At 42.8% G+C, this 14,563-nt stretch overlaps 1 protein-coding gene across 1 annotated transcript in view; it reads right to left on the bottom strand.

The window, feature by feature from the left end:
- GPRIN3 (GPRIN family member 3) overlaps positions 1-5,925 on the bottom strand; it is a 67,217-nt gene extending 61,292 nt beyond the window's left edge. The window contains exon 1 of the mRNA XM_058721914.1: positions 5,691-5,925. The gene's annotated coding sequence lies outside the window, so the exon portion shown is untranslated. The remainder of the gene's footprint in view (positions 1-5,690) is intronic.
- Positions 5,926-14,563: the final 8,638 nt, after the last annotated feature.

The raw sequence follows: 14,563 nt of genomic DNA, 5'->3' as shown, positions 1-14,563 counted from the left end.
ACAATCAAGAGTCTATCCCCATAAAACATCTTGATTACTCCCCCTGAACTAGATCTTCCACTTTGCTGGACAATTTGCAATTCAGGCTTAAAAAAGGATCCTCTGCAACTCCTTTTCTCCAGAAAATTAGTAGATGGAAATGTGATCTTTTAAGGAGCACTGGAGCTCTCTGTCCAGCTGTCTGTTACTGAATTAGCAAGAGTGCTGAGGTCCCTGGAGGTGCCTGTGACTGTGAACTGTTACTCTCTAGCCTCGAGTTTTTTCAAGGTTTGCTTGGTTCTGCAAGTGTCACAAGCTGTGACTACTGACTAAAGCAGTAGGGTTGGCTTGGGTATCCACCGGGTTTAAGACCCAAGAATTAACATGTTTAAGTGGAATCTGGTGTGTAAGTAAGTCCAAGAAGGCTCCCTGCCTCAGATTGCACAGCTGATGCCCACAGTTTTTCTGCCACATCAGACCTCTGGGACAGAGATCACTGCGTTGTCACTTAGAAAGGCTCACAGCATTGACTCTCAATTTCGGAGGAAGGGCTGCAGGAATAATTAGATTCCCTTTCCCCCACCACTCTGGAGCCATTCATATCCTCTCTTCAGACCCCATTCCTTCCCCCCCTCAGCAGAAAATCGGTAGAGAATTAGAAAGAAGAGTTCCAGGTTTTAGCCCCAGCTTTAACAATCATGAGGACACATTATTCACTCATCTGGGGCTCACCTGTTATCTTTTTTCTCCCCTGTAAGTAAAGGCAAGACTGAACAGTGGTGTTCAAGCCTGGCTATTGGAATCATTTTAGGACCATCATAAAATATAGATTTCCAAGCCCTACATTTAGATTCGGATTCAGATTCAATAGGTCACAGCATTTAGCCTTCCAGCTAAGGGTCCGTTATTATTACCTGGTAATAATAATTCAGGCCCCCAATTATTCTGCCAGCTTTAAAATAAAGCCGACGATCTAATTATAGACATGAAAAATCAGAAAGCTGTTATTGTGCTGGCAACTCCAATAAGCCCAAATAAAAAGCTGTGAAAATTTTTCTCACTGGCATTCAAGACAGTAAGTAATCTAAATTGTAAGCTCATATACATTTTCCCCCATGAAATTCAATAAAGTCTTTTCAATTCAAATGCAGCCTCTAAATGTTTTTGTTATTCTGGACTTGACTCTTATGCAACAAAGCTAGCTTATCACTAATCTAAAGATTCTGATGAAGGAAGATGAAAAAGGAGTCCAGGACATCTTTATAGAAAAGTGAATCTCCATATTTGACTGAACTCCAAATCAACTAATTTGGGTACCCGAGTCTCTGTTTTAACTGGCACTGTTCTTCTGGTTGAAGGTATAACTGTTTTCAAAAGGGTATTAATATCATAATGTTGTTCTATTCCATAGGAAAGGTAGCAAGAGCTGAAATAAACCCACCAAACGTTTTAAAAAACACAAGTGAAGACATTCTCCTCTGATTTTATCTCCTAATAGCTCCGGTTGCAGCAAAACACACTGATGTTAATTTCTCAAAATGCATGCAAACGTACTTAAACATTTTACTAAAATGCTGAACAAGTCATAGAGCAACTGAAAAATAAAATCTGGCAGGTTCTGCCCTTTCTTTTGGGGTTATGAGTACCAAGTGGTCTGATTCATCTTCAAGAAACTGTTGGTTTCTAACACGGGGGTTTATACCTATGAGGCACACAGGAAAGGAGACTTGTAGGAGAGAATAGAAAGGTTTGCTGGATTTGTGACAGTCACTTGATCACCCTTGCCCCTCTGTGCCAATGATGGTACTTGTGTTCTGGGAAACGAAATGCTCATGCTACAATGTGGTATATCGCGTAATTTCAATACTTCATTGAATTTAACTGAAACAAGGCCTAGCCAGTAAATTATTGCAAATGAGAGTTTTTTAAAGGCAGGAAATGACAGATTTATGATGTTATGGCCATGCTGACTAGATTTTCTTAATGGAGTAGTATTAGGAAAAGAAATCTTATATACAAAATAACAACTCTTGGCTAATATTTTAGTCTAAACAGAAATCCTGCTGTGATTCTCTCCCCCCACCTCGATACTCATTTTCTTTTCTAAATGTTTCTTAAATAAAGCTCACACTACCCTGCCTCATTCTTTACTTCTTCCTTCTATATCACCACTCCTTCTGCACTGCCCACCCAGATCCATTCATCTTTCATAAACTAGCTCACATTCTGAAACCTTCTCCTTGAAGCCTTTCTAGATTAATGCAGTCCCCAAGGATCTCTTTCTCATCTGACTTTAGTGTCATGAATTAATGGTAAGTCATAATGTCTTGTCTTTCTCAAGGCAGTTCTGCCTTTCAGAGTATTGTGTAAATGCTTGTGTATCAGATTTCCTGTTGACTCTTGGGGTCTGACAAACGGGAAGCATCTCTTCTTTGTGTCACTCAAAGCACTGGCTTTTGGACTTTTTGGAACATGATGCATAATAAGATATACAATCTACATCATAGTCGGATGTGTATATATACATATAAACATATATTTAATCAAAAAGTTCCATGAACTATACTTACCCTTCTATTCTGTTTTACTCTACTTCATTTTTTGAAAATAAAAATGCCATCAGACCCAGTAAACTGACTTCACAATGGGTTGTGACCAGTTCTAGAAGGGCACTTACTGATTACCATGGGGTTGCTATATACATTTCCCTCACTTAAGACATAATTTAAAAATTGTGTGAGACCTTTTGGCTCTCTTTAGTACATGTTTCTGAATTATTTTTTTTTTTTCATCCACTTTTTCAAACCATCATACTTTTGCCTTTTGGGTCATTGGGGACAATTAATCCCTGGCATATATAGTACTTTCCATCTTTTTGCCCTGAGCACTGTTGTCATAAAAATAAGATCTCCTGCCTCCTATAAAACTCCAATCTCCGTTCTCTCATTCCCTTTTATTCTCACAATAGGCAAAGTAGGGGGTAGACATTTCATGGATGAAGAAATTGAGACATAGAGGATTATGACTTTTTCAAGGGTACGTCTCCTTTTTAATCAGGTTATTACAAATTAGCGAATAGGGGGGCACCTGGGTGGCTCAGTCGGTTAAGCGTCTCACTTCGGCTCAGGTCATGATCTCGAGGTTTGTGAGTTCGAGCCCTGCGTCGGGCTCTGTGCTGACACCTTGGAGCCTGGAACCTGCTTCAGATTCTGTGTCTCCCTCTCTCTCTCTGTTCCCCCCCCGCTCACGCTCTGTCTCTCAATAATAAATAAACATTAAAAAAAAAATTAGTGAATAGCGTTTCTAGATATTTGAAGGGTATAACACTGGGTGATGTGAACAACATAGAGCCTCCCTGGATATGCATGTACCTAACTTACCCAGGTCAAACGGTTTACAGTCATGACCAGATGAGTTAGTGGCCCTGCCGGACTTCAGTGTGAGGGTGGGTCTGCTTCCTTTCACACTCATCTTTCCGTCTCCATCTTCTCTCAGTTTTTCACCCACCCAGAGCTACCTGTTATTCCTGGGCCTCTTCATGTTTTGGCCCCTGTACCAGGACTGCTCCTCTCTCTCCTCTTTCCCAAACTAGTTCCTCTTGTTCTTTAGGTCTCTGCACACAGTCCTCGTCCTCTCTACCTCCACAACCTGACTTCCGCAGCATGGTCTACAGGCCCTGTCAAGCACTGAACCAGGTGGTACTCACTCCCTGCCCAGTTCTGCCAGCAGAGGCTGTGTCTCGCTCAGTCTTCTATTCCACAGACAAGGACCATGGTGAGTTCTAGATAAACAAGGTTGATTGCATGAATGAATCAATGAATGAGTGCACAGAGGGCAGAAATTGCTAGCACTGAAAGAACTCACGCGTGAGCTGGGGCTGGAACTGTGTGTCCTGACTCCCAATCTTTTATGATTTTGGATTCCATGACGGACATTTTAATGCTCCCCCATAAGTTGTAGGTTTTTTGACTGGGGATTCATACAGTGAAGGAGACCTATATCTCATAAGTATATCTGAGGCACAGTCAAGAAAATGTTGCAGGGACAAATAATTAAGGCAAGTGTATTGAGGCAATTAAAAAATACCCAAATTTCAAAATGGCTTGTTGGACCTCACCCCGACCTGCAGTTGAGACTGATCCGATTCAGGTCATGTTTCAGGCCTCCACTTCCCATATGAAGCCATGCTTTTTTTTTTTTTTTTCTCATCATTTTCATAAAAGTCTAGTTAATGATTAGGTGAAGCCTCACCACACCACAACACACTGTACATGGCTCAGCGTGAGTTCCTCTGCTCTGTTTCCAAAATAAATCCCAGTGATACAACATCTAGACTTGCAATGGCGATTACTACTCTTTTTTCCTGTTTATGAATCAACAACCCATTTCCTCGCCCCCCACCCAACACATAAAAACTTAAAAAGTGCTCTTGGTGATTCTATTTAAAGAACATTCTCTAATACAAACTCCTGTCATTCGCAGATAGCAACAGAGCAGATTTTCTTCTTTATGCTGTGACTCATGTGTCTCTATTCCCAGGCTCAGGGCAGGCCAATGGTGAACACAATGGAAAAGAAAGAATAGTTTATAACTGGAAAATAAGCACATTCAAGAGAAGTACACTCAAAGCATTATCAAAGTAAAATATGCAGCAGCACCAACAAGAGCAAACAAAAGCCCACGCGAGAGATGTGTAAATATTTCATGAGACTAAGCCTTAATCAACTCTCTCCCCAAATCTTGCTGGGGTTGTAAACACTTCAGTTTCTTTCAGTCCTATCATGACCCAGATTCCCCGCAAAAATAAAATGAAGACACGGACTGATGGTTCTTTCACAAATGTGTTGTGAAAAATATTGCCATGGAGCATATCCAGGTTTGCTTTAACAGGAAGATCCCCTTAATAAAAGGTGCTTGCTTCTCGGTGACTCTGAGCTGCTTTCTCCCCTCCTCCTCCAACCCTTGCCTTTTCCCCACCGCCTCTGCTGCTTTCTGGACATTCACATCATCTTAACCTTGAACTGCCTACACTCCAAGCAGAGATTTCTCCCACTGCTTCTCCAGGAGGCCCTTCAAACCCGACGGCCGTTTGCTGCCTTCCCACCACCCAAAATTCACTTCCCAGTGTCCAAGAACCCCTCTTCCCCTGCACCCCCTCTTTTATAGTCCACTGTTGTGTCTGAAATTTTGCATCTATCTTTTAGATCTGCCTGGATAGCGTGAAAATCTGTTGTGTGTATATCGGCTGGCAGTGTTCTTCAGATTTTTTCCTAAGATCCATCTCTACAGAACCCTTTATAGCCTCTAGTCTCTACCCTGACTTAATGTGGTTCCAAAGTTCACCTCTACATGCTGAACAGGTCTCTACAATGATTTCCCTTTATCAACCTCTGCCTCCCCTCCTTCTCTCTCCACCTCTCTGAAGATAAACTATATATGCAAGTGTGTATGTGGATAAACGCACACATACATGTATATACACACACATATGAAATATATGAAAACTACAGTGTTTTGACTCTAAAGAAAATAGACATGGGAAAATGAGAAAAATACAAGTATAGTATTGCCAAACACACACACACACACACACACACACACACACACACACACCCCTATTTGGATATTCACAGTGTGCAGACCTGATGGATTATAATCCCCACGCCTCCCAGCCCGAGAACAAGAACAAGCAGGCTTCGTCTCCCATTTACCTTCAAAGCCAGAGCCTAAGGGAGCAATGACCTTGCAGAGAAATTCATCACCTGCGAGAAAGACGGCCCCTCCTGGAGCGCCGGACGGGATGGGGACAAGAGCAACAGGCAAACGATCAGCGGGCAAAATGTGGGACCGAATCCATACCCCCGGCGGTACCGAGCACACCACAAAGCTCCGGTCTCCCGGGCTGGACGCCGGGCAGAGGTGGCGCAGGGGGGCGTCTCCTCCCGCGGCCGCCGGTCGCCTACCTGCTCTCGCTGGGCTCTCCCCGGCGCCGCGGGGCCGCTGCCTGCGCTGTGGCGGGGGTTTCCCGTCGCATATCCCAAGCGGCGGCTCTCGGCGCCACACGGATAGCTCCGGCGGGCTCCGGAGCGGCGGTCCTTTTTCGCCCCGTTCCGGGAGCTAGCTGGGTGCTCGCAGGAACTGAAATTACTATGCAAAGAGCAGAGGCGGCGCGCAGGAGCCGGGCGGAGACCGCGGGGGCCGCCCCCACCGCTGGGCTGCAGCCGCCGCCGCCCGGCACGGAGCCAAATTGGAGGTGGGAGTTCACGTGCCCGACTGCTCCTCCGTCAGGCCCGGGATGCGCCCACCTGTCCACGGAGGGCAGCGCCGCCGGGCCGGAGCATCCGGGGAAGGGGCTGCAGCTTCGCAGGCAGCGGCGGCGGTGGCGGCGGCCGCAAGGCGCCGAGCTCCGCCCCCGCCGCACCCCAGCCCAGCCTTCCAGGTCCCCCGGGAAGGGTTTGCAGCGGCTACTTGCAGCGCGGCAGGGGGGTGGGGGGTAGCCGGGCAGCGGCTGGAGGGTCAGCGTTCTGCTGCAAGGTGACCAGCGGCAGGTGGAAAGTTAAGGAGACTAAGGTAGAGGACTAGGGCCCAGAGCGACTCGGCAGGAATTCTGGCCGTTGCTCCTTCCCACAGGTCACCAGACTCCATGTATGTGTCTAGACTCTAGCAGACGGTTTCTAATAAAGCCACGTGCAGCGAAAATCTGAGAACAAGGAACTCCCCGACGTTTCACATGTGTTGCAGAACGGACAGTATCCTGCGTATTTGGAGATGGCATTGCGGACGGTTTTCTTGTCCTTCTTCCCTCTCCCCCACCCCCACTGATGGGCGTGGATGGCTTTGAAAATCGTCCCTGCCAAGTGGCTCCGGTAGTACTATATGGATGTGTAGTATGGTTAACAGCTAGAGATGCTGCAAATGATACAAGGAAAATAACTGTTATTAACTGAATATTGTTGGCAGGCACTATGTAAAAGGCCTTATATGTGCCTTCTCTGAGTTCCACAGCAACTCGGGGGGGTGGGTATTGTTCTCCACTGTATAGGCAAGAAAACAGGCTTCCATGATTTAGACACTTTGGTTGAGGCCACACCCTAGTAACCTGCACAGCCAGGATTCAACCCACTCCAAAATATGTCCTCTGAGCTAGTACACAGGACTCACCCAAGGATCTTGTTGTAATGAAGATTCTGATTATGTAGGTCTTATGTGGGCATTGCTAAGAAGCTCACAGTGACGTCCATGCTGTTGGCCAAGGAACCAAACTTTCTAACCTACTAGACCAGGGATTTGAATTAAATTATTTCACCCTAGCTCTAGTTGGTTGATAACAACTTTTTTTAAATTCTTTTTTATTTTTGAGACAGAGCGCGACAGAGCACAAGCAGGGGAGGGGCAGAGAGAGAGGGAGACACAGAATCCGCAACAGGCACCAGGCTCTGAGCTGTCAGCATAGAGCCCGACACAGGGCTCAAACCCAAGGACCGTGAAATCATGACCCGAGCTGAAGTCAGATGCCTAACCAACTGAGCCATCCAGGCGCCCCATAGCAGCTCTCTGAAGGTGGGTTAAGAAGGACTCTATGGTTGTATCTTGGCTCCTAGTCAGAGAATACTGTAATCAGTTCATCATGTTCAATTTGGTTGTGGAGAGATGGTTGTGACAATGTGCTGGGTGGCCATCCCCTTCCAAAACAACAGGGGTGGCTATGGTATAATATCGAAGGCGTTGGTGCACCAAGGACAGATATCTTCCATTCCAGTTCTCACCCTCATTAAGAAAAGCTTAAAGTTTTACACCTGACGTATGTAACACAAAACACTTTACAAAGCGTGCACATAAATAATTTTATCTGTCTTTATAACAACACTGTAAGGCAAGAATAATTTCATGTTACAGGAAAGAAAACTGAGGTGGACTGAGTTTCCTGAGGTTAACAATTAATATGCAGGCAGTAGTGGCTAGACTGTGACAGATCTCTAATTCAAGGTTGTTTTTACTATGCCACGTGGGTAGTTCCTACTGATGCTGTAACAAATTACTGCAAATTCAGTAGCTTGATATAACACAAATGTATTAGCTTACAGTTCTGGAAATTGAAAGTCTGAAAATAGGTCTTACAGGGCTAAAATCAAAGGACCAGCAGGGCTATGCATTCCTTCTGGAGGCTCTGAGGGGATAATCTTTTCCTTCCTTATTGGTCCCAGTTTCTGGAGACAGCCTATATTCCCTGGCTTGTGACCATTGTGATTACCTTGGGTACACCCAGATAATCGAGAAGAATCTCTCCATTTCAAGATCCTTAACTTAATCACATCCATGAAGGGCCTTTTGTCATGTAAGGTAACATATTCATAGGTCCCAGAGATTAGGATTAGATATTTTTGGACGATTATTATTATGCCTACTGAAACCTCGATTGGTACTTATCTTAACAGTTTCTACCATACCTTATTGGTCTGAATGACACTGAGGTAATCCTTAGGGGAAGTCCTAACTGCTGTTAAAGGCCCTCTTTAACAATACAGAATTTTTCAAAATTCTGCTTCTCAAATATCTGCTTCTAGGATAAATAATGCAATTCAAAACTCAGACAAAATCGAGTGTAACTTCAATTCCAAACCAAGTGATGGTTTTTGAAGTGATGAGAAACAGTAAACCAGTATGTCAAACAAAATCAATAAAAATTATTGAACACCTTTTATGCTCAAGACATTTATAGAAAAACTCTGATATAGAGAAGTTTATCATATTATTGGGGCACAGAATTTCTGAAAAGTGAAATAATAAAGGATTTAAACAGAAGAAATAATAGGAGAAGCCACATGAGATGGTATATGATTAATTGCCAAGTAAATTAGATAAATCTGGAAGTTAGACTAATACTGGAGAGTAGATACAAAACTGGAAAGGTAGGTTGGAAAGGTTGTGTTGCTTAGGATCTTAAATGTCAAACTAAGGAGTTTAGACTTCCCCTGCAATAATAACACTGATAATAACCCCTTATGTTCACATAGAATAATTTACCAAGCACTTTTTACATATTTTCAGTCACTTGACTTCCTCCCGTAAGCCCCCAGAAAAGCAGGCCTGTGCATACGCATGCAACACACAAGGAAGGAAATGCAAGTCTCTTATCAAAGTGGTGTTCTTGACCATTCTATGTAAAATTGCAGCTCCCCTTCCCACTTACATATGCCATTCTTTTATCTTCCTTACCCCTGCTCTATGTTTTTCCATTGGGCCCACTACAGCATCTTGATAGAGTATATATTTGTTTATTGATATCTACTGTTTATGAGGGCAGGGACTTCATCTCTAGTTCACTGCTATATCCTTATCGCCTAAAATAGTGCCCAACACTTATTAAGTGCTCAGGAAATATTGTCGGATGGATCATTATCTCCAATTTAGAAATCAGGAACGAAAATCCCAGATGTTTAAATGACCTTCATGATGTCCAACAGCTAAAAGTGCCTTTACCAAGACTGAAGCCCAATGTCTGGCCCGATGGTTTTTTTTTTGATAGACTATTCCCTTTCTGAGTGAAAGCTGTTAGTCATGTTTAAACAGGGGCAGCAATATATTTTAAAAAGATAAGAATTTGAGAGTAGAATCCTCTCTAAATGTCACATCTTTCCTAAAAGCTTCATCCATCTAGCTGGATTGGCAAGAAACATTGGCAGGACAGAGTTACCAACAGTGAATTCTGGAGGGCTGCCATCATCAATTCCATGTTAGTTAGCACTGACTGCTAATACTGTAAGTTGTTTTGTAAGTGTTCTGTTAATTCATGTGCACATGTCTTGACACTCTGGATTATAGGCTTTTGGTCTCAGGGACTGTAACTTCTATTTCTTGTATTTATTTATTAAAAAATCTTTTTTAATGTTTATTTATTTTTGATAAAGAGAGAGACAGAGCACATGTGGGGGAGGGAAAGAGAGAGAGGGAGACACAGAATATGAAGTAGGCTCCAGGCTCTGAACTGTCAGCAAAGAGACCAATGTGGGGCTCAAACCCATGAACCATGAGATCATGACCTGAGCTGAAATCGGACACTTAACCGACTGAGCCACCTATTTCTTTTATATCCCTGCATTCTGCCCAGTACTGGGTTCTAAATAGACTTACCACTGCATGGTTACAAGAAGGCTGCCATCACTACAAAAATTATTTTATTACAGGGCACCTGGGTGGCTCAGTCTCTTAAGCATCCGACTCTTCATCTTGGCTCAGGTCATGATCTCACAGGTTTGTCGGACTGAGACCCACATCAGGCTCTGTGCTGACAGTGTGGAACCTGCTTGGGGTCCTCTGTCTCCCTCTTCCTCTGCCCCTCCCCTGCTCGTGCACATGCATGTACTCTCTTTCTCAAAATAACTAAACTAAAAAAAAAAAAATTCTATCATTACAAACCACATTCAAAACAATGTAGGGGATCTGAATATGCCACTGCAAAATATGTCATTTTGTCATATGTCCAGTTTTGAGCTGGAGGCAAATAGGAGTCAACAGATGCATAAGAAAGCCTTCTTGGAGCTTTCCTTATCAGACTAAAAGAAAACTTCTGAGAAATGAGGACTGCTATAAGCCCCTTTCCTGGGAAGTCTTGTGGCCATGAAAAAGATGGAGAGCCAGCCCCAAGATGGGTCTGCGAACCAATCTTACTAAAATAACCCTTGGCTTTCATTAGGTTCCCCTCATACATTTACCTTGCCACAGTTTGCTGCCCCTAAAAGCCTATACCCCCTTTTCCTTTGTCTGGTCATTTCTCTACAAAATGATTGCTCTTTATTAAGATAAGCCCACCCATTTGAGTCATACATCACTGAGTTTCTACTGGATCTATGCACAACGCACAGGTAAATAAATTCGGTTTCTTTTTCCTGTCTTAATTTGTCTTTCTCTGTCTATAGGGCTTCAGCTGGAGAAGTTAGGAGGATAGAAGGAAAAGATTTTTTTCTTCTTCTACAACAGGAAGAAAAGGGAACCTCCATTTTTTTTTTCATGGAAGAAAAACATTTTCCAGAACCCACTCTCCTAGTCCCAAATAGTTGGCCAGAATTCAGTCACCAAATCACCCAGGAAGACTCTGAAAATGGGCCCCTAGCAAGGAGGAATGGACCTGCCTTGATTTTTCTAGGCTGTCTAGAAAAAATCCTGGTGCCCCAATCAAAATTGAGGTTCTGTTAGTAAGGGAGAAGGAAGGTCGGCCCTAGGATCATCCCTTAGCAATATCTTTCACAGACACTGAAAGTGACTGTGACTCACATTCAGGTCTGTTTGGAGGTTCCCTGCCTGCATCTGGATTTCTGGAAGACCACAGCAAGCCGTATAAATTAGGTTCCTACTTATTTTCCTCCCTCCCTCCCCCCTCTCCTCCTTCCGTCCCTCCCTACCCAACTTCCTGTTCCCCCTCTTCTGATGCTAAGTAGCCTTCTGCAGCATCATCTTTTGCCTACTTAGTATTCCACTGTATATTTAATCAATGTCCTATTGCCAAATGTTTAGATTATCTCTATCTGGAATATTCTTAAGCTAGGCTTGTTCAATTGATTGCATAAGAGACACTCGGATCACTGCTTGTCCTACTGACATCATCTCTTGCTGCTCCCTAAACTCACATTTTCTATTTCTATAATAGTTTTTATCACACTAGTAGATTGTTCTGCGACACCATGACTTTGCTTTGATTGTGCCCTCCACCCACCCTCCCCTGGAAGTGCCCTTTCCTCATAGCCTCTTATCAAATTCCTATTCACCTATCAAAATTTGAGTTAGCTTTCGCTTCCTTCAGGAACACTTGCCAAAACCACCCATTCTTCTATTTAATTACTTCCTCCTCTGTGATACATCTGTATGAAGTATCCATCCTTGTTGTAGTTAATAAAACACTGTACTACAATTCATGTTTTTTCTCCTGAATACACTCAGAGTTTCATGAGAACCAAGCCTTTGTATTATACCATTTTTTATTATCAAACGTAGCACATCACCTGTTGATTGTTAACATTTGTGGAATTTAAGGCCAACAGTTTTTTAAAGAATTGACTCTGCTCCAGCTGTTGCGCTAGGCATTTTGAAAATCAACTACTCTAATTAAAGTGAGAGAAGATGGAGCAATCATTTCATCACAAAAGATTTCTAGCTAACTTTAAGACGAAGGAAGAGTCCTAAATGGCTTCAGGCTCTGAAAACTGGGGTTGTGTCTACACTGTTGTCACGGGTATGCAACGTGGAAGGATTTGGTTCTTCATCTGGCCATTTTAGCCATGTACACTTGCGTATAGCCCCCTTCTATTTAAAACCTGCATGTCATACATGTGAAAGTCTATTTCATACAGGACTGTGTTCCAGTGATTATTTTTGCTAGGTGCTTTTGGGCTATAAGGAACAAAAATCATGCTCAGTTCACCTCAGCTACTGGAAACTTGTTTAAAGTGCACCAGGAAATAAGGATGCAGGGAACAATCTATGCAAGACACCTGCTGTCTCTGTCTTCTTGACTTCCGTTCACCCCTTGCTAATGACTACATCTCAATTTTCCATTGAAGAGCTACATAACTCAGTCCATGTGACTAGGTGGGGCTGACCCTGACCAAGGGGTAAATAGTATGTCTTACTTAGAGCAATAGGAGAACCACCTGTTCCTGGTCACAGTAATTGGATCATGGATGGGTACAAGACCCAAACTATTACTAGAACTCTTGGGAAAGATGGGTCTCCTGACTAGGTATAATGTAAAACTGGAACTGTTAATGGAGGCCATTTGTAGACAGTTTGTATGAGGGAGACATGAAGACAAAGGAAAGGAAAGGAAAGCAGAGCTGGGAGATGGAGAGAAAGTGAGGAGTTCTTTTTCTGGTGATATAATTTAAACCATTACATTCAGCCATGCTTGAATTCAAGCTCCACCACTGAATTTTACATTGGTTAATTATTTTCAAGTTGGGATTGCCTCCCACAACTGAAGAGTTCTTATATGCTCTTGTAATAGCTGCATGGAAAACGGTATATATTGCTCAGGATACAGCAGCAGACCCTGTGATCAACAGTGATGCTTCTGGTCCAGTGTGAAGCTTTCTGGTGACTTGGTCACATTGTCCCTTTAGAAGCAGCCATCTGCTGTTGCTTCTCCTTCTGAAGACTCTGAAGAACTTTCTAAATGCTTCTTTTCTGCTTCTCTGCCTACACAACTATTATCTGAACCCTTTTTTTTCCTCTGCACAAATTGCATTCAAACTTCCCAGGAAAGAGAATTTGATTGACTGCTTGATACATTCCACTGACTGCTTGATATAGTCCCTTAAATGTAGGGAGTGCTTTCTTACAAGTTGTTCCCTCTGGCATGATTTACTGCCCCATATCTACCTCCTTCATTTGGCTAATACTTACTTAATTTTCATGTCTCCGGTAAAGCCATTTCTCCTGGAAAGGTTATTTGAGTCCCCAGGATTGAGTTAAGTACTTCTACTTTGTGTTCATAAAACACCTTCCTGTTTATCTCTTGATATTTCATTGCCTATTTACTTGTGTGCCTCTCCACTTACCACTCTTAGACTGTAATTTCTTTCTGAACAGGAATTTTTCTTGGTTTATGTTGAGTGCCTGGCACAGTTCCTAGCACACGGTAGATACAAAAAACAATATTGGCTAAGTATTAAAAAAATATTTGCCATTGAGATTATGGTCTATCCTAAGTCTCTATTAAAAATCTCATTGACCAAACTAGCAATGGGTCTCCAGAGTTGGTTCTCTTAACTTATCTAGGGTGTAACATCAGGAAAAGGAATTGGAATATAACTAATGAAACGAAAGCAGTAGAGTGCCAACAGTTCATATGTACATTTAATTTACATCAACATACATACATAGTATTGGAGAGAGGTAGTGAGAGAAATACAGAAATAACAATGCATATAGTATGCATTTGGCATGACATTTCACCATTCTGCATTTGACCTGGGAGCTGTTCCCTCATGGCAGCTCTCATAACAGGGTCATTATCACCGGGGATGATTCTGGTGTTTGAAGGTACTTTTTTTCATACGACCGCTAAACACAATGATGCCTAAACATCAATTAACCATTTCATTTGGTATTAGACCAAAGGCTCAGAAATCTGTTCTAATGCTGGAAGAAAGGAACCAAAGGAGGAGTTAGTACTTTCTTCTAATGAAAAAAAAAAAAAAGATTATTGATAGACAGATAAGCTAGTGTTGAATATATATTTTGACTGGAGAGGTTTGAAGTCTTTGCCTTTTCTTGCTCCATGTTGCCACAGAACTCAGGCTTTTCACTAAATACCCTCCAGCTCTCTAGTCCTGAAGCCAGCTCTGACCAAGATAGACAATAGACTCACATCCTGTAGCTGGTGACATGTGGAAATAATCTCATCGAATTTCCACATTTGACAGGGAATGACTAAGGTGGACCATGAGCCACCATATCTGCAATGATGATCAACCTTCCTCTCTGTTCTCTATCATGTTCTCTTCGTTCATATGGTCCTACTTCTGCTTGTTTTTTTAGTAAAGCTGCATTCGCTAGCACTCCAGCATGCTTGTTTGAGACCCTGACCCTT

This window comes from Neofelis nebulosa, chromosome 3 (assembly GCF_028018385.1).
Source record: "Neofelis nebulosa isolate mNeoNeb1 chromosome 3, mNeoNeb1.pri, whole genome shotgun sequence".
NCBI lineage: Eukaryota > Metazoa > Chordata > Mammalia > Carnivora > Felidae > Neofelis > Neofelis nebulosa.
Note: the sequence above shows the minus strand (reverse complement) of the source record. Positions and strands in the feature narration are given on the sequence as shown.